Here is a 20,402-nt window from a genome sequence, read left to right on the forward strand (position 1 = left end):
TTTATGTGTTACTTGATTCAATACTAATGACAATCCTGCAAAAAGAGTTTTATTACATTGTACAAACAAGGCTCTGCCAGATTAAGAATCTCGTTCAGCTGGGCAGCAAGTCACGGCCCTGGGATTTGAGCTTTTGCCTATCTGACATTGAAGCCTGTGCAGTTGTCTCTACCTTGCGTGTGCCTCACCACCCCTTCCCACAAAGCCCTTTCCTCAATGTGCCTGGAATCTCCTACCTAGATACAACACTAAATACCATCTGAACCAACTGTAAACGAATCCAGAAGGAAATGAGAACACGTTTTGGTAATAAGACTTCTCCTCAGTGATTTAAAGGTTCTGACTGCTTTTTCGGTTGTAGAAAAAGTCACCTGCCCTCTACCCACCAAGACCAAAAAAACCAAACCCAGTGCCGTCGAGTCGATTCCAACTCATAGCAACCCTATAGGACAGAGTAGAACTGCCCTGTAGAGTTTCCAAGGAGCACCTGGCAGATTTGAACTGCCGACCATGGGAACAAATAACTGCTCAGACGCTGCTCTTGGACTGGCCAAAACGTAATCATTTTAAGCTTCCCCTCACTTCAGTTAGGAATTTTCATTAAAATGCCTTGTTTTTCATTCTCAGCCCTAATACCTTAGGGTTTCAAGCCCCAGATTTGACAGTCTCAGCTATTCAGACGAAATCACTTTGAAAAAAAACAGAAGTGTGGGAAAGACTGATGAAGCACACAGGACTATTTTTAAGGGAAAAAGCAAATAACATAATAGTTTGCAGAGCGGTGTGCCCTGGTTTGGTAAATAAGTAAAAATCACTCTTAGCCACGTAACATCCTATCCGGTGTGCATGTGTGTGTGTGTGTGTGTGTGTGCACACAAGTGTACTTTGAACACTATTGTCATGGGGTGTGTGGAATTCTTTCTGCTTAGACAAGTTTTTTAATTCTTGTACAATGAAAATGTATTGCTTGCATAATTACGTTTCCTGGTTGAAAAGCTTACGCCCATTTTCTAGTTTTTAAGTGAGCTTCCACTGACTTCCACATCCAAGAGCACCAGACTCAAACTGAACCCACTGCCAGCGAGTCGATTCCGACTCATACTGACCTATAGGACAGAGTAGAACTTCCCCATAGGGTTTCCAAGGAGTGCCTGGTGGATTCAAACTGCCGCCCTTTCGGTTGGCAGCTGTAGCTCTTAACCACTATGCCACCAAGGTTTCCTACAAGTGCACAGAGAATGTGAAATCACACAAATACAGGAGGGAAAAGATTGAGTCCACGAAGCAGCAACTTCAGGGCTCAGGCAGGAAGCTGGCTACCCAAAAGTGAGGCTGCAGCGCCCCCCTGCGTTCAAGGCAGAGGAATTCACCAGGAGTGGCAGAAGGAAGCTGCCTCTGCCGAGGCCAAATAGCATTTAATGTTTATTGGGCTTGCTATTCCTCTGAGTGCTAGGCCCACCCTTTGGCTGTCTGTATAAAGGCTTCCAGGGTTCCCAGGCTCTTCTTTCCAGTGGCAGCCAAGCAGCCTAGGGAAGCCACGAGGAGGGGGACTCACAGTCCTTCACAGCATTCATCCAGCCTTGGCATCCTCAGCCTGGGAGATTTCACAGCAGCAAGGTGCTGTACATGCTTGGAAAGGGAAGGCAGATAAAAGTAGCATTACCACATGTTGAAGGGGAGGCAGTGGTGGTTTAGTGGTAGCATCCTCGCCCTCCATGCAAGAGACTCAGGTTTGATTTCCAGCCAGTGCACTTAACACACAGCCACCACCTGTCCATCAGTGGGAGCCTCTTGCTATGATGCTGAACGGTTTTCAGCAGAGCTTCGAGACCAAGACTAGAAAGAGAGGCCTGGTAGCTACTTCTGAAAATCAGCCACTGAAAATCCTATGGATCACAACGGCTTGATCCTGTTGTGCATGGGGTCAAGGACTGAATCGACAGCAGTTAACAACAACAATGCATCCTGAAGGTTTTATACATCTTGAAGGCCTAGCTTTAAGTCTTCCAAGGGGATGTAAGTGCAACAGTGCATGAATGATACTATACTTTAAAATAGCCACCTTTTTGAGCCCCTGTATGTTCCAACACTGATCAAATGATCCATCCCCTTGTAATCCTAGAAGGTAGATGCTATTATCTTTACAGTAGGAACAGATGAGGAGCCTGAAGCTCCAAGAGGCCAAGTTATTCTTCCAGAAAGTAGCTGGGCCTGAATTCAAACATTTCTGTGCTCCTTTTTGGTGCCATGTATCCTGTACTGAGGTTTTGGTCAGGGCATGAGGACAGCAGGTAGCAGAAGACCAGGATGCAGTATCACCTAGTTTCTGGGGTCCAGGTAGCTGTCAGACAGTGGGTTTGTCTGTCTCTCAGAGGGCTGTCCTTAACACCTAGCACAGAGCCAACCACTCCGTAAGCATCTGTTAAATGAATGAACAGCACAGAGTTTTACTGAAATTTGAGCTACTTTTTTATTGCAACTTGAGGGATCCATGTGCTATTCCAGGAAACCCCTCTGATTTCTAAACCTGCCAGGTTGAAGACAGAGGGCGGCCCAGCGCCTGGTCTCACCTCCATCTCAGGGCTAACACAGGAGTCCCCTCCCTGCTCACTTCTAAGCCAGGTGGCTGCAGGTGACCCATAGTATCAACATCCTTCAGTGGGTGGCTTCAGACAAGCCACCTGCCAGGTCTTTCTGCTGCCTTATTGTCCTGGGCAGAGAGAATCCCAACACTGGGGTTAAGTGCTAAGCATTTAAGCAAATTAGGATTTGGCAACCAGAAAGAAGTATTCAAACAAAGTGTGATGGAAGTTTTACACGTTTGAAAAAAGTCACCAACCACTTTCCCTCTGAGCTTCAAACATTCCCTTCCATGATTGGTACCCCTGCCTCCACCAAGAAAAAACAATAGCCAAATGGAAATTGTTCTAACAATGATAACTATGACTAAAACGTGTGTCTGCTACCAAACAGTATGTGGATATTAAAGAGCAATTTGAAAGGGTTGCTTGTTTAAAGTGTTCTGGTTTTAAAGGAGGGGAGAAAATAGAGACTCCTGTTTATCGTCCTGTGCATTTCTTTCATACATTTCCTCTCCTTCCCCTGTGGATTTCTTCACATGGAAATGGCTCAGACAGGTCCACAGTGCTTGAGACTGGTTTGTGATCACAACACTGGGATTCTCTGGCCCCACTTGTAAAGGATGAAGACCTGTTCAATGGTGTTCAATCAAAACCTCTGTTCACGATCGTCAAGCTCACTCCTTTTTTATTACCTCCTCCTGGCCCAGCCCTTACACCAGCCCCAGCCTGAACCCTAAGATGTAACTCATCTGGAAACTCCTTTCTCATGTACAAGACTCCTCGTGTGTGGTCCTCCCACCCACCCACCAATTACAGGCAGCCACGGGTCCTGGTTTTCTCACAATGTTGCAGGAAAGGCCTGAGACCATTCTGACAACATCCAGAGTCCATGGTAAGAACAGGCATTTTAGTAGAAACACCAAAGTACCCTGAACACAACATCGAAGTTTTTTCAGCTCTCATGTCCAACTTTTATGTCCACTGACCATGCTTACTTTTGAAGGGGATGGAATAAACATATGGTCTGAATTTGGCCAAGGAAATACAGCTCTAACTTGAAGAGCTAACCACAGTAAGTAGTCCATTTCAAAGGATATTAAGCCTACAGCAAATCCACACTGTGTTCAGCAAAGCCTGCTCAAATAGATATTTGGGGTCTACGGTTTATCCGGTACTTGAAAAGCAGTGCCTCTGCCTGTCTGTCTCAGAGAGGTGATGTAAGTTACCTAATCTTTAGAGTGCTAAATAAAGGCAGTCTTACCCTAAGCAGCAGAAGGCTTAGCCTCCACTTTATTGACTCAACTCCCTGGGCCTGGGAAACACGTGAGGATAAGAGTGCTTCTTGTGTTGGAGAAGAGAGTCCAGTCGATTGAGCAGCCTCCTGAATGAGAGGGAAGGACACACACCAAGCCTTGTATAACCTGCCTCTGGCTGGGCCCTTACATGATTCTAGGAGAGACTTCATTTGAGAGAGTTTATTTGGGTCAGCCTGCAAGTTAATTATAAAATAAAATTTGGGGGCCTGCAATCTGTTCCCACCAGCCTGGAAAGAGCAGCCCATCCACACTGACCTTGAGCATATCTTTGTTGTCAGCTGTCATCAAGTCAGCCCCTGACTCATGGCAACCCCATGCACAGTGGAATGAAAGGCTGCCCAGTCCTGCACCAGCCACATGATTGGTTGGGGATCGGATGATTGTAATCGTAGGGTTTTCATTGGCTGAGTTTTGGGAGTAGATTGCCAGGCCTTTCTTCCTAGTCTGTCTTAGTCTGGAAGCTCTGCTGAAACCTGCTCAGCATCACAGCAAAACATAAGCCTCTACTGACAGATGAGTGGTGGCTCTGCTTGAGGTACATTGGTCAGGAATCGAACTGGGGTCTCCCTCATGGAAGGTGAGAATTCTACCACTGAACCATCAATGCCTCATTGAGCACATTTTTATTACTCTTCTCTTCCCTCTGCTCCTCACCCTACCCTTCTTCCCATCTACTCCTCCTTATAAGGCAAGAGTTGACCTTTAACAGACAGCCCCCTGCAAACACCTCTGAAGGCACCTGAGAAATTAAGTTAATTACTTGTTAATTACTTGGCCCTAACATCTTCAGCTTGACCTACCCAGATAATTAAACCAAACTGGAATATCTTCCCTGCTGGATTTATCCAGATTTCCTCACTTCTCCATCCCACTTTGTTCTGTAAATATCACCTCTACAGAACTCAGGCACAAATTCCAGTCGATCACAGCAGAAGTTAGGGAGGTGCCGGGGTGGGGACAGGGCTGGGCCCTGGGACAGGACGATCATGAATGTTAGAAGCAAACCTGGCAATGATAATGCCTACACTATAGAGCATGTCTTTCCAAGTTGTATGTAGCTTGTTCAATACGGTAACGTGTTCCTACTCAAAAGAGAGGGGATATCCCGTTCTTTCCATCTGCAGCAAAAAGACGGGGCAAAAAGGAAGAAGCTAGCTTCAAGTAAAGTCGAGAGCCACATTTCTATAGAAAGAACCCTGGCGGTGCAAAAGTTAAGCACTTGGCTGCTCACCAGAAGTTGGCAATTAGAACCCACCCAGTGGCTCTAAGGGAGGAAGAGCTGGCAATCTAAAGCTGTAAAGATTACAGCCTAGAAAACCCAATGGGGCAGTTCTACTCTGTCACAATGGGCCCCTAACAACAGCACTATCCATGAGAGGAATGCAAACCCCTTAAAATAGTGTGAACTCTGCACATCTACAGATGAAATCATGAGTGTTCTGCAGTTTGCATAAAAAGCCCCAGTATAAAAGGAAATAACATAAAAAATTAATATTAAAGAAAGGAAGTCTTTCTCATTGCTTGGCTTCCTTTAAAAATAATCATATAGAAATCTTTTAGTGCCTGGTTGCATGCAATTTTTTATGTTTTATTTGGAAGATATAATCATTCTTTTCTATACCACACATAGGTTTCTTTTACCCCAAATACCTGCTCACCTGGTCTTTAGCATTCTGTCATGCATTTCTCAGTTCAAACTCATCTCTGGCATCTATCAGAGGGTTAGTAATAAGCACCCTTACGATGCTTTAAGATGTTGGAAATCTTCAACTGCAACGTTGGAGTTGATGGGGTAAATCACAGAGAGGAAATCATAGACCCTCAGTGTCAAAGGAAGCAACAGTCATCCAGCTGAGCCCCTCCTCTGGAGACACCGATGCCCTCCACAGTACCCCTGTCTGGTGGCCATCTGATCGATGTCTGGACACCTCTTATGCTCCCTCTCCCTCAGCCTCACCATCTCCTGAAACATACAGTCTTATCTTTAGGCATTTCAGAAAGGATAAATGAGTGGGGAGAGTAGGGCGTCCTTGTTTGGAAAGACTCTGAGATTGTAGGGTTAAAAGCACAGAAGAGAAAAATCTTTAAATAAACCTTCGCTAATGCAAATACACCATTCAAGATCAAAGAAATTCAAGACCTATTTTCTAATCTTATCACCTGTGGCTCTGTAATAAAGAATTAGCAAACATACCTGTGGGTGTGCACTGAGTGTTAGCAACCTAATTTGCAAAGTCAAGAGACTGAACAGACATCCCAAGTTCAGCAGCCTAAAAGTAACACAGTAAGGCTATTCCAAGGAGCATGATGAGAGCCACCACTACAGCGTCTCAGGCACTATGCAAAGCCTTCACGTATGTCCATCTTAATCTTTACCAAAACCCTAGCAGGTGAGTGATATTGTCCCTGCTTAACAGATGAAGAAACTGAGTCTCAGAGAGGTTAACTTCCCTCAAGTCATACAGCTAGGAAGTGGTAGAAGAAGAATTCTCGCTTAGGTCCTTCTGAGGATAAAAGACACCCTTTTAACCACGGTGCAACATTGGCTTCCCAGAAACTGTTTTATGCAGTCTCTCATGATTGGAATATTCTAGTGCAATGCAAGAGGGCAGATATTCTCAAGCTCCTTGTCTTCTTCACGCTCATCAGCACCGTGAGTAGTATTTGATACAGGCCTGCATATCTGTGGCTTCCCGACAAGACTGGCCACATCACTGGTGAAGCCCAGTGCAAAACGAGAATGTGAGGCTACTTCCTATTAAGAATTTCGAGACGGCAAGAGCAAAGCATTAACCCAAGGGCAGGGCCCTTCTGAGTCACATGCCATAATCCCAGCCTTGCTTCCCTATGTTCCCATGGGGTAAATCACAGAGAGGAAATCTGTTGTTGTTGCCATCCAGTCGATTCCAACTCATAGTGACCATACGGGACAGAGTAGAACACCCCGTAGGGTTTCCTAGGCTGTAATCTTTACAGGAGTAGATCTTCAGGTCTTTTCTCTCTCGGAGCAGCTGGTGGATTCCAGCTGGTGAGTTTGAACCACTGACCTTTCGGTTAGCAGCCAAGCACTTAACCACTGCACCACCAGGACTCCCTGTTCCTGTGTTTACACCCAAATAATGTAAGATTCTCTTGGAGGAGAAACTGGAAATCATCTAGTGAGCTTTTGGGCTGCTTTCACTTACTCAACAAATATGCTGTGATCCTATGACAGGAGAAATTCAAAGGTTAATGGAAAATGCCCCCTAAATGGACACTAAAGCCACAGCTGGACAGGGTCCTGGGGCTCCTGCCCCAGAAAACACAGAAACATGTCATGTCCCTGGCTGGCCTCTGCAGCTTAGGAGTAGGAAAGTCCTCCTTAGACAAACATATAACCCTTTGCCTTTGAGTCGATTCTGACTCATAGTGACCCCACAGGACAGAACAGAACTGCACGATAGGGTTTCCAAGGCTGTAATCTTGACAGAAGCAGACTGCTGCATCTTTCTCCTAAGGAGCAGCTGGTGGGTTCAAACCGCTGACCTTTCAGTTAACAGCTGAGTGCTTTAACCACTGTGCCACCAGGGCTCCTCAGACAAACATATGGACATGCCTGAGTCCCTGGTTCTTCTATGACCACCTCCTAAGGAAGTGTGCCCTTTAATAAATACAGCATTTTCACAGCTATTTTGATTTTATTGCCTGTTTCCTATTGAGTTGAACACAAGCTAGACTTCTGGGATGGCTCGTTAGTCGTTTCAAAAAACCAAAGAGTATCTGTTTCCATGCTTCCGTTCTTGTACTGTTTATTCTGGGGCCTCTCCAACCTTTTCAAAATGTACTTTTCAACCCCTCAAGTGTCTTTCCCTTCAGCTTTAAAAGCCTCTCTTCTTCCTCATGGTTCCCCCTTCATGCTAAAAAGTCTGTCAATAACCCAGACAAAACCAGGTTGGACATACCCGAGCTCCGGAGTCAGCAAATCCTGCCGAGCCCTGCTGATGACTCTCGAGGAGAAGCCAGAGAACGAGGAAGACAGGACCCAGGGCCAGGCAAGGAACCAGGTGGTCAGTGGCAATTGCTGTCAATATTCTCTGCCCAGTTTTCCCAGGTGTAGCCTTGGCCCCCAGAGCACCCTGATCCACTGGTTGATTTAACAACTTGAGGTCACTTGGAATGTAAATAATCAAAGTGGTAGGGTTTTCCTTCTTAAAAACCAAGGCAACAGCTGGTGGTGGCCTGGGAACCAGGCAAATCGCCCTCTGGCTCTTGCTTCAGTACAGGAGGGAAATCACCATGGTCCTGCAGCCGGCTGAGAAGTGGCTCCACAGGGCCCCCTGCTGGACAAACTGGCTTGGTCATTCTGACTGCCGAACAATTCTGTGTGGATTCCATCGTGATACCTGGTGTTTCACTTGTCCTGAATCTACAGGAGTCTTCAGAGAGAAAGAGAAACCAAATAAAGCAAAAACATGATCTGTGGATGATGGTTCTCCCAACTAACAATGGCTTCTATATCAGAGGAGATTCCGAAACATAGTGTCTCCGCTTCTGTTGGTTCTACTTTCCTCTCAGAAACAGCAGCTTGGATGCCCTGGCTCTGAATGGAGGAATCTAGCGTTTGTCATAAGGATGATGAGTGATCACAGGCTTTCCCATAAGGCTGAGGAAAACCAAAAAAAAAACAAACCAAATCCACTGCCATCAAGTCAATTCTGACTCGTAGCGACCCTATAGGACAGAGTAGAACTATCCTGTAGAGTTTCCAAGGAGCACCTGGGGGATTCAAACTGCTGACCTTTTGGTTAGCAGCCATAGCACTTAACCACTGTGCCACCAGGGTTTCCAGGCTGCAGAAAAGGGTCCCTGAAACTGACCCCTCATCCAATCACAGGATTCACAGTGTGAGGGTGCCAAGGGTCAAAAAGATGCTAGGCAGAGTCCCTGCGTGGTGCAAATGGTTAACGTGTTCAGCTGCTAACTGAAAGGTTGGAAGTTCGAGTCCACACAGAGGCACCTCAGAAGAAAGGCCTGGCAATCTACTTCCCAAAAAACCAGCCATTGAAAACCCACAGTTCTACTCTGAAACACGTAAGGTCACCATTAGTGAGAAGTGACTCAGCAGCCACTGTATCCCACCAGGCCATGATAAATACCCCCAACATGTCCAGCCCCCAGAAAGCTCCAGAAGAGAACTCCACCTGAGGAACTACAAAGATACAAAACAGCATCATTTATGAAGCATTGGTGGTTCGGTGGTAGAATTCTCACCGTTCGTGTGAAAATCCAGATTTGATTCCTGGCCAATGCACCTTATGCCCAGCCACCACACATCTGTCAGTGGAAGCTCGTTTGTTGTTACGATGCCGAACAGGTATCAGCACAGCTTCCACACTAAAACGGACTTGGAAGACAGGCCTGGCGAGTTACTTCCAATAATCAGCCAGTGAAAACCCTATGCATCACAATGGTCTGACCCACAACCAACCATCGGGATGGCGCAGGACCAGGCAGCATTTTGTTCTCTTCAGCGTGGGCGGGACACAATTCAATTCATACCAGCTGGATGAGTTCGCAGAAGAGATGCCAAAATCTTTATTTAGGATATCAGAAAACACATACCAAGGACAAGACTTATTATTTCTAAACCTGTAGCTCTTTTTTCCTACCACAATAGGAAGCCAGGGTAAGACAACACTTAAAGAATCTCTTTAGAAGTTAAAAGTATCAATTTAACAACAATATTGTCAGTTTCCGGCATCTCTTCTTTTTTCCAAATCAGTTTTATAAGCATCTGAAGTGTGGATCCCTGGGTTTTATTCACTGATGCAATTTAAAAATCATATATGATTTAAGAAATCCCTTCTTTATATCTGAATATAAAATGTTTGCAAGCTTCTTCTTGTTTTTCTTTACAAACAACAAGGGAAAGGAATAGACAGCCGACAAACATCATTCTAAGTGGAGGCAGTGTGTCTTGGGAAAGATGGGGGAGGGGTTCAAACGCTTTCATTTGATTAAACTTCATTGCATTTTGAAAGAACCTCAGATGCAGGAGTTTGTAATCTTTTCCAGACAGCAGCATGGGGACATGACTGAGTATGACAAACACATTTTTGGCTTCATAAGACGATCTGCTGCCCAACTGACAGTAAGTGGTCTGATTATTCTTGTAGCCGGCCTGAACTCTACTAACCCTTAGCAATAAACAGACTGGTTATTGACTGGTACACAGGGTATGTTCACCTGATCACCAGAGCCTTTCAAAGAGCACCATATCCCAACACACACAAGGATGTGTTTTCTCAACCTTGGTCTTGTTGCCGCCTAAGCCTGCTCCTTTCCATCCTCTCTCTGTCCTTGCGTATCTCTTTCCTAAGGTAGACAATTCAATTACACACACATTTATTGTGATAATGGTAAGTTGAGGCACTAAGAAATTAATGTAGTCCTGATCCTCACAGAGATACCAGGATAGTGAGCAGACAGACACAAAAACTCTTAGCATACAATCATAATTAAGTGCTGTAAGAGAGGTCTGAACAAAGCGTAATGGGGACAAACTCCCTGGAAGAGGTCCAGCTTAAATATCACCTCTTCTGAGAAGCCTTCCTCGCTCCCCCAGGCTGAGGTCGATGGTCATTCAATCACTAAATGCTTATGGACTGCACTGCATTTGGCTCCAGGAATGGCATGATGAACAAGACAAAGACTTTCCCTGCCTTCCTGGCTGCCAATGAGGGAGGCAGATAAAAACAAGTAAGAGAATAAGTTAAATATTTTAAAAAGCTTAATTGACTAAGTAAGAAAACAAACAAGGGGCTGAGATAGGACTAAGAGAGGGAGGCCTATTTTAGGTGGAGTGGTCTGAGGAGGTGGCATTTAAGCTGAGAACTTAAAGATAGTATAGATAAGAGGATACCAGCTGTTACAGATTAAATTACATTCCCCCACCCCCAAAACATGCGTTGAAACCCTAACCCGATACCTATGGATGTAATCTAACGTAATTACCTTGCATCTAATGTAACGTAAAGTAATTGCCTTCCATCATGTAATCTAACGTAATTCCACATGCAATTTAATGTAATGTAATCAATCAATCAGTTGTGGTCATACCAGTATTTTTAAAAACCCCGTTGCCAACTCATAGCAACCCCACAGGACAGAGTAGAACTGCCCCATAGAGTTGCCAAGGAGTGCCTGGTGGATTGGAACTGCGGACCTTTTGGTTAGCAGACTAGCACTTAACCACTGCACCACCAGGGTTCCCATACCAGTATAGGGTGGATCCTAAACCTAATCACTTCTGAGTTATAAAAAGAGGAAAACGGACAAAGAGATACACATGCACACATGGGGGGAAGACAGATGCCATGTGAGATCGCCAAGGAACCAAGGAATGCCCCAGGCTACCATAAGGAAAGAATAAACACAGTTGAGACCCTGATTTGGACTTTTAGCCTCCAGAACTGTGAAAAATAAATTTCGGCTCTTTAAAGGCACTGGCTTGTGGTATTTCTGTTACAGCAGCACTAGGAAATCAAGACACCAGCCATATGAAGAATGAGCGTAGGTGTAGGGTGGGAAGTGGTCCAAACAAAGGGAAAAGGCCCTACGGTTGGGCAAGACCATGGGATATTTAAGATATTGAAAATTAGGAGGCTCTGCAGCTTCCAGGAGAGAGATGATGTTTGTGTGAACTAATGTGATGGCCATGGTGATGGAAAGAAGAGGTCGGACTTGAGAAAACTCTTGGAGATAGAACTGAAAGAGCTCATAGGTTGGAGCCAAGGGAAGAGAAATAAACAAGGATAATACCTATATTTCTGGCTTTCAATATCTAGATAGATGGCAGTGCCACTTATTGAGATGGGGGAAACTTAAGAGAGAGTAGGGATGAGTCGTCAGAAAAAAAAATGAGTTTCATTGTGGACACAGTAAGTTTGAGATGTCTAGTTATCACACAAATGGAGATGTCAACTGAGTTGGAGGGCATGAATCTGGAGCTTGCAAAAAAGGTCTGAAATAGAAATATAAATTTGGGAGTTATCAGTATCCAGGTGGCATGCAAATCCCCTGGAAGTGATCCAGAGAGAATGTAGAGTCAGAGAGAAGAATGGGGATCAAAACTGAGACCAAGGAAGTTTCACAAGCTACACAAGAGCACAAATGAAGGGCTAAGGGTAGGAGAGTAATTCCAGCTAGGAACCCTTAGAAAGGATTCTGGAAGGTCGACCTAAAAAAAAAAAATGGTAATAACCACCACCAAGGTACATCCACCAAGTCTAGCTTTCTGACTGATGAGGTTACAGAAGTAATGGCAAGCTGACTGCCCTGTCAGTCACTCTGCAGATCACCAGGGTTGATTACACGGATCTGGCAATCCAGGAAGGTGAACCTTTCCTCCCTCTCCATTCTGAGTTGTTCTTCCTACCCTGTAGGATTAAACAGGAAGACAGGAGAAAGCCTTCACTAAGTACGCACAGAGCCACCCTGCCCTCCCCTACAGGAACCTCCAAAGCAAGCGATAAATTACCCTCTGGTGTTCGTTTTTTTCTTCATCAGCATCTTCCACAAAGGGTATTCAAGACCTCACCTTCACTAATCAAATCTTCCCCTTATCATATGAACATGCTTATCTCACACCCACACTAAAACTACAGCAAGTGCTCAAAAGTGTAATCCTGATCTCCCCTGCCAGTCTTAAAAATAATCATTTACACTCATTTTCTCTCCACTTATTCTCCACTCACACCACCTTGGCGATAGTAGCCATCACTTTGCTCAAACTGCTCTCTCAAAGGTCACTGATGACTTGTAATTGACGAGTGCAATGAGCATTTTTCAATACTTAAGCTATTTGAGCTTTCTATAGAACATGGCGGATACCATGGTGGTATAGTGGTTAAGAGCTGCGCTTCTAACCAATTGGTTGGCAGTTCGAAACCACCAGGTTCTCCTTGGAAACCCTATAGGGCAGGTCTACTCTGCTCTGTGGGGTCACTATGAGTCAGAATTGACTTGATGGCAACAAGTATACAGGTATAGTACATAGCATAGTGGTTAAGTGCTACGGCTGCTAACCAAGAGGTCAACAGTTTGAATCCTCCAGGTGCTCCTTGGAAACTCTATGGAAACTCTTGGAAACTCTGTCCTATAGGGTCGCTATGAGTTGGAATCAACTAGATGGCAGTGGGTTTTTGGGTGGGGTAGTACATAGCACCATTGACCACTCCAAGACACCTGTTCTCTTCTGACTTCCCTCCTTACTCATCAGCACCCAGAACCCTAAATCGCCTTCTCCTGTCCATCTTTAGATATTAGAGTTCTCAGGATTCTTCCCTTAGCCCAATATTTTTTTTTATTGTATTTTAGATGAAGGTTTACAAAACAAGCTAGCTTCTCATTAAACAGTTAGTACACATACTGTTTTGTGACATTGGTAACCAACCCCATGAATGTCAGCACTCTCCCTTCTTGATTTTGGGTTCCCTATTACCAGCTTTCCTGTCCCCTCCTGCCTTATAGTCCTTGCCCCTGCCCTTAGTCCAATATTTTTTCTAGCTTCAAGATCTCTCTCTCTATATATATATGGATGAGTTTATTTACTCATAAATACCACTCCATAAAGGCCCAGCCTCTCTTGTACCCAACTGCTTAGTGAGGATCTGCAACTGTGTAGCCCACAAAAAAGAAAAAAATCTAATCCAATATGCTGAATCAAATTTATTACCTTCTCTTTCACATTTGTCATTTCCCCTGAATTCCTTTTCTGCATTCATCTCCCACACCAAATTGATTAGTCCAGGAACCTGAGAGATGGCTTTAAGCTCCCCCTCCTACTCACCCCTACATGCACTTGGTCACTGAGTCCTTCTACATATCCTTGAAACTTCATCATGCGCTTTCATCCTATGCTCTAATTCAGGTCATTATCTCCCACCTGAATTATTGCTATCATTTCTAACTTGTCTCAGTGTTCTGCCTCATCTCCTCCTCCAATTCATACTCTATCAACATGGTTATAGCGAAGAAGGCTTGAAAATAACCTAACGTCTATCAATTAAACTAAAAAAAGGACTGGCTAAATCAACTACTATATAACCATACAATGAACTACTATCAAAAATTTTTAAACCTAAACACACATATATGGGATCCTGGTGGTGCAGTGGTTAAGCATTTGGCTGCTAACCAAAAGATCGGCAGTTAAAATCCACCAGCCAGTCCTTGGAAACCCAATGGGGCAGTTCTGCTCTGTCCTATAGGGTTGCTATGAGTCGGAATTACTCAAAGGCAACAGGTTTGGTATATATATATATATATATATAAACCCATTGCTTCGAGTCAATTCCAACTCATAGCGACCCTATAGCAATCCTATAGGACAGAGTTGAACTGCCTTATAGGGTTTCCAAGGAACAGATGGTAGATTAACTGCCGACCTTTTGGTTAGCAGCTGAGCTCTTAGCCACCGCACCACCAGGGCTATATATATATATACACAAATACATATACACACACACGTGTGTGTAGCTCTGGTGGCACAGTGGTTAAAGTGCTTGGCTGCTAACCGAAAGGTTGGCAGTTTGAACCCCCAAGCCGCTCTGCCAGAGAAGGATGTGGCAGTCTGCTTCTATAAAGATTTGCAGCCTTGGAAACCCTATGGGGCAGTTCTACTCTGTACTATAGGGTTGCTCTGAGTCAAAATCAACTTGACTGCAACGGGTTTGGATTTTTGTTTGATATACACACACACACACACACACACACACACATATATATATATACCTAGACGTATTCAGTAAAAAGAAAGTTGTAGAACAGCCTATACAGGGTAATTCAATTTGTATTTTAGAAATAGGGTGTTTACGTGTACACAGAAAAATGTCTCAAAAGGCACCAAAATACTAATATTTCTAGGGAAGAGGATTGGGGTGGCAGGCAGTCTTCAACTTCTTTATGCCACTCTGTTAATATTTGAGGTGTTGCTGCTGTTGTTTTAATAATGCCATATATTTTTTGTTGTGGGAAAAGAAGACAAAACGTTGAAATTTTTTGTTAAAAATAATTTCTGTGACTGCAGACTGCAAAGCCCTCATAACCTTTTATTTAGCTGATAGCTACATTCTATGTATAAAATGTATTTTCTAAATGCAGATGGAATACAATCAGTGAGATCTTTACCCAAATGCTAGAAATATGCACAATATCTACCTGCTATAGTAAAGAACAGATTTGTACCTCTTAAGCACAGGTGGGAAACCCTGGTGGCATAGTGGTTAAGAGCAACATCTGCTAACCAAAAGGTCGGCAGTTTGAATCCACCAGGCACTCCTTGGAAACTCTACGGGCCAGTTCTACTCTGTGCTATAGGGTCACTGTGAGTTGGAATCGACTCGACAGCAACAGGTTTGTTAATACGAACAGAAACACAATGATAGCCAACGTCTTGGTTTCAGAAAGAATCAACTGAAGTGGGAAAATAAGGGGAAATACCCACAGAAGTATATTCTACAAGGCCTGGAATTATGTACAAGATGTTCTTTCTTCTTTGAACATATCTTAGTATTTACGATGGGATTAGAGCAGAGAAAGTCAACATGCCAGTATCCTTGGCTTGAGAAAACACATGGCTTCTGGAATCAATAGAACAATGCAGTGGATATTCCAGAGGAAGTTCCAGTTCATTGCCCACCTTTTTCCAGGTAAGGACTCCATGGGAAAGAACACTGGTAGGAATATAGAAACGACTGCTGTCAACACTGGAAATATCCATAACAGCTATACTCTGGTTCCCAATATGTCTTTCTATCGCTCCTTCTGGCCCCTTCCATTACACTCAACACTCTAGATAGATATTGATGTTTCTAGACTTGATCCCCTTTCTAAGGCAGCAATTTCAGGTAATTGTCCTCCTGTTGGACCAGATATCCTTGAAGGACTGGAGTGAAGAGAAAGTCTTCTGTCTCCTGTCCTTGGAAGCTATGTGCATCATAACTAAAACTGAGGAAGGAGATGGACCTTAATTCTTGCCATCTTTGCCCACCAGAATCCACCTTCCCTCCTGTTTTTCCCCCACCACACATTCCTCTTAAGGTATGACATTTTATTACAGATGAGAGCTTCATTGAGGCTTGGATATTCCCGATTAAAAGTAAGGGCACTCATCATTTTCTTTTCTCTCAAACATTTGAATTTGGAGTTTATAGTGGATACTGTGGTGGGCAGCCCAGATTTCCATCCCCCCGTCTTCAAAACTGGGGGGTATATTTGCCTAGCTGCTGGGAGCACTGCTGAATGACAGCTCTTAGCTAAATCCACCTCCAAAGCCTTGCCACAGACTCACTCAGTGCCATGCCCCCTTTTCTAGCAGAGCCCTCATCCAATGGCTAATCGATGCAGAGACAGAAAGGCCATAGCTCTTTCCCCAACCCAGGACCTTCCTGCAGCGCCGGCGGGGCTCCAGAGCTCCCTGTGAGTGAGCTGAGGTGTGTGTTGTGACTTTTAACTTCTCTCTCCGCTCACCCTGTGTCCTTTACTCTCTCCCACGTACTGACACTGAGAGCTCCTTCTCCCATAAACCTTACGTGCACAAATCTTCATCTCCAAATCCATTTCCCTATGCAGGCCAGCAACAATGCCTCAAACCCCATGCATCAATGTCTGTGAAAAGAGTCCAGATTTGAAGGTTTTGAGATGCATAGATAACCCACAGCGACCCTATAGGACAGAGTAGAACTGCCCCGTAGAGTTTCCAAGGAGCGCCCGGCAGATCTGAACTGCCGCCGACCCTTTGGTCAGCAGCCGTAGCACTTAACCACTATGCCACCAGCGTTTCCAGATAAACTCTTACAAACAATTAATTCTTCATTTGAAATGTTAGCAATTAATCACCATCTAAAAATCAGTTCCACCATTCTACGATGATTTTACTAATGTCTGTTGATCGATTACTTTGAACTCAGAAAAAAAAACACTTGGGGGATAGATCCAGTCTATAATTCCATTCCTCTCTCTTCCAGTCTTAGAAATTAGTCCAATATTTTTTCTTGACACTCTTTCTAGACCATATGTTGCATCTAAATATAGAAAAATAATAGCTGAACTAATTCCCTGGGGACCATCGGTTCCTTTAGAGGGTCTGAGATGAGTGTCGTCAGCTGGTGCCCATCCATTTCACCCCTAAACAAGTTTATCTGAGCGTGCTTTGTTCCTGTTGTCTTCCATCCACTTTCCCAACAAAGCTCATTATCAGATCTCAACTGCCCTTGCAAGAAAAGACTAAGGTAAAGCAGCAAAAATAATCTGATCTGCAGGAGTTGGCTTTCCCTGATACTTCGCAGAGAAGGATGCTTTTTCTGTCGTTTACCTTATCTCCTTCCTTGCACTTCCATTTGCTTCTTCCCTTTGAAGGTCTTAGATTGACATCTACAAACTGATCATTCTCAGTTACCTGGCCTTATTCCCACTTTTTTTTTTTTTTTGGTGTCGGGGGGAGGTGGCATTTTCTTTAGAATTTCACATGCCCACTCAAAGATAAGTTGACCTCTTTCTGTAATCAATTTTGTCCTTCTTTTGCATTGTCTCTTAAATTCTTTAAAATCTCCTTCCTTAGAAACATTTGGCTAGCTTGCTTTCTTTTATCAAAATGATAGCAAACACCCACTGGGGCAATAAAAAACAAAGAGAGGACTTGTGAAATTTTAGGGAAATGTTAACTAATTGCAAAGTGTGGATAATATAAAACAGTAGAATTAGACGACAAAAAAGCAAGGTGCCCAAACCCATTGTCATCGAGTCGATTCTGACTCTAGAGGACAGAGTAGGACTGTCCCATAAGTTTCCAAGGAGCATCTGGTGGATTTGAACTGCCGACCTTTTGGTTAGCAGCCGTAGCACTTAACCACTACACCACCAGGGTTTCCAAAGTGCCCAGTAACAGCATCAAATCAAAGCGTCTCTAAGCTCCAGTTTCCCCATCTGTAAAATGAGCATAACATTCAATAGTTCTCCAAGGATTAAATGAAGTCGTGTAAGTAGAGTCATACCCAGACCCAGCGCCATCAAGTCGATTCCGACTCATAGCGACCCTATAGGACAGAGTAGAACTGCCCCATAGAGATTCCAACTCATAGCGACCCCATAGGACAGAGTAGAACTGCCCCATAGAGTTTCCAAGGAGCGCCTGGCGGATTCAAACCGCTCACCCTTTGGTTACCAGCCGTAGCACTTAACCACTATACCACCAAGGTTTCCTATGTAAAGTCATACAAACTCGGAATTCGTTCAAATGAATGGGCCTGCTTATATTTATTTGCAAGTATATCTATGAACATTGCCAATACATGCTAAGTGTCCCACTATTACCAAATTACACATATATTTACTGGTGAAACTATTTTTAATCACAAGCAAATGGAATGCTGTGGGAATCGGGATTCCCTAAGGACCAAGGGGCTTCCGATGGGAGTCCAAACACCAGTCTGGATAAAGTACTGACATTTACTGCCACCTATTGGGTGATCAGCAACCTGCCACTCTTAAAAATACACAAAAACAGGGCCACTGAGAGATTTTTTCCGTAATTCAAAAGGCATCCCTAGGTCCTCACTGTTTGCATTCATTGCAAAAAACTATCAGCCTCACCACAAGAGGGGTAGGGCCAGCAGCTCTTTAAGGAAACTGGAATGTCACAACCCTAAACAGCCATGCTTGAAAGTCCAGAAGCTGCTAAATGCTCAGCTACCTTTGCCACTAACCCAGTGCCGTTAAGTCGATTCCAACTCATAGCGACCCTATAGGACAGAGTAGAACTGCCCCATAAAATGTATTAAATCAGTTGCCATTGAGTTGATTCTGGCCCATGGTAGCCCCATGAATGTCAGAGTAAACTGTGCTCCACAGGGTGTTCAATGGCTGAATTTTCAGAAGTAAATTGTCAGGTCTTTCTTCCAAGCTGCCTCTGGGTGGACTCAAAAACCCAACTTTCAGTTAGCAGCTGAGCACATTAACTGTTCGCACCGCTCAGGACCTACAAGAGTCTATACCCTCTGGAATATGTCCCAAGGCTCAATATTCCAAAGGACAGGATCCATGTGGTCATGCCCTGAGGTGTTTCAAAGCAGTGCACCTAGATGAGACAGCGTTATTGCTTCCAGACAACCAATAATCACACAAGAATGCTCCGTTATGAACAACTTAGAATAAATTAAAGGAAATAACAAGAAGGTAATGGTTAAGGGTTATTTTTGTTTTTCGTTTTTTGTACTTTTTTTTTTAAGTAGGCTGGATTATCTTTCATTACATAGAAATGGGTTTTGAATAACTTTTCCAATCCACACCACTAGGCAATAGTATAACCTAAGAAGATGGAATCCCAAGTCTTATTCTCTTAATAGCTGCCTTGGAGAAGCAAAGGGTCAGGCAGGGAACAGGAATGAAGTGGTCCTAGAAAAGACTGTGCCCAACCTGGAAAGCACATGACCTGTTTCAGGGGACAGCCATTCCTCAGCCCCAGCTAAATCCTGTCCTAGGAGACTAAACAGTGTTGCCTAGTGGTTAGGACAAGTGACCAGAAGCCATGGATTTGTAGCCTGCTTGGCTTTCTACTCACTACAATCTTTCTGTGCCTCAGTTGCTATACCTGTAAAATGGGGATAATAACAGTCTTTGCCATATAGTGTAAAGTGCTTAGAACAGTACCAGGCTATAATCACTCAATAAATGGTAACAAAACAAAAGGGCAGCTCCTTTGTCATCAAACCTTCCAATTATTGAGAGATACCAGAATCAGGGTTTTTTTTTTTTTTTTTTAGGGAAAAAAAAAATTTAAGTATAGGCAAATAATTCAAATAGTTTCAAAATCCTGTCTGAACAAAAAACAAATTATATACATATATACTGTGTGTGTGTCTGTGTGTGTGTGTGCATGTGTGTGTGTGTGTGTGGAACCCTGGTTGCATAGTGGTTAAGAGCTACGGCTGCTAACCAAAAGGTCGGCAGTTTGAATCCACCAGGTGCTCCGTGGAAACCCATTGGGGCAGTTCTACTCTGTCGTACAAGGTCACTATGAGTTAGAATCAACTTGGTAGCAACGGGTTTGGTTTACATATATACACCTGTAGACCACATACAGTCCACAGGCACCCCGTACCCATTTAGTGCTATAGACAGAGAAAAGCTTGGGAGGCAAACAGACCCTAGACCAACTTCCTACTGTCACCAGCTCTGTGATCCCGCAAGTACAGCGGCTGAGAACCTGGTATGGCAGAAGCACACAATGGAAAGTTCTGTGCCAGATTACCAAGAGCAAGTGACAGATGGTACTCCTGACCAAATTTAACAGAATAAAGTACTTTCAGCCATTTCAGCGGAGCCTCTATCATACGGGGGAGTGTGGGGACGCTGTCTCCTGACTTGTCCCCAAGGATTTCATCCAAGTCTTTGACATTGCTGTCATCTTTCCTAGAGGCAGCCAGGATTGATTCAGATCAAGTCCAGCTGCCAAAATGGAGTTCCT

General features: G+C 44.0%; 1 protein-coding gene across 4 annotated transcripts in view; it reads right to left on the reverse strand.

Moving 5' to 3' along the window:
- Positions 1–20,402, reverse strand: part of SLC1A2 (solute carrier family 1 member 2) — a 405,614-nt gene that overhangs the window by 171,857 nt on the left and 213,355 nt on the right. The window contains exon 1 of one of the 4 annotated variants that reach the window (XM_049889394.1): positions 7,840–8,238. The exons of the other annotated variants lie outside the window; for them this stretch is intronic. The gene's annotated coding sequence lies outside the window, so the exon portion shown is untranslated. Of the gene's footprint in view, positions 1–7,839; positions 8,239–20,402 lie in introns of those variants that run through there. 4 annotated transcript variants of the gene reach the window in all.

Source organism: Elephas maximus, chromosome 7 (genome assembly GCF_024166365.1).
Source record: "Elephas maximus indicus isolate mEleMax1 chromosome 7, mEleMax1 primary haplotype, whole genome shotgun sequence".
NCBI classification, from domain to species: Eukaryota; Metazoa; Chordata; class Mammalia; order Proboscidea; family Elephantidae; genus Elephas; species Elephas maximus.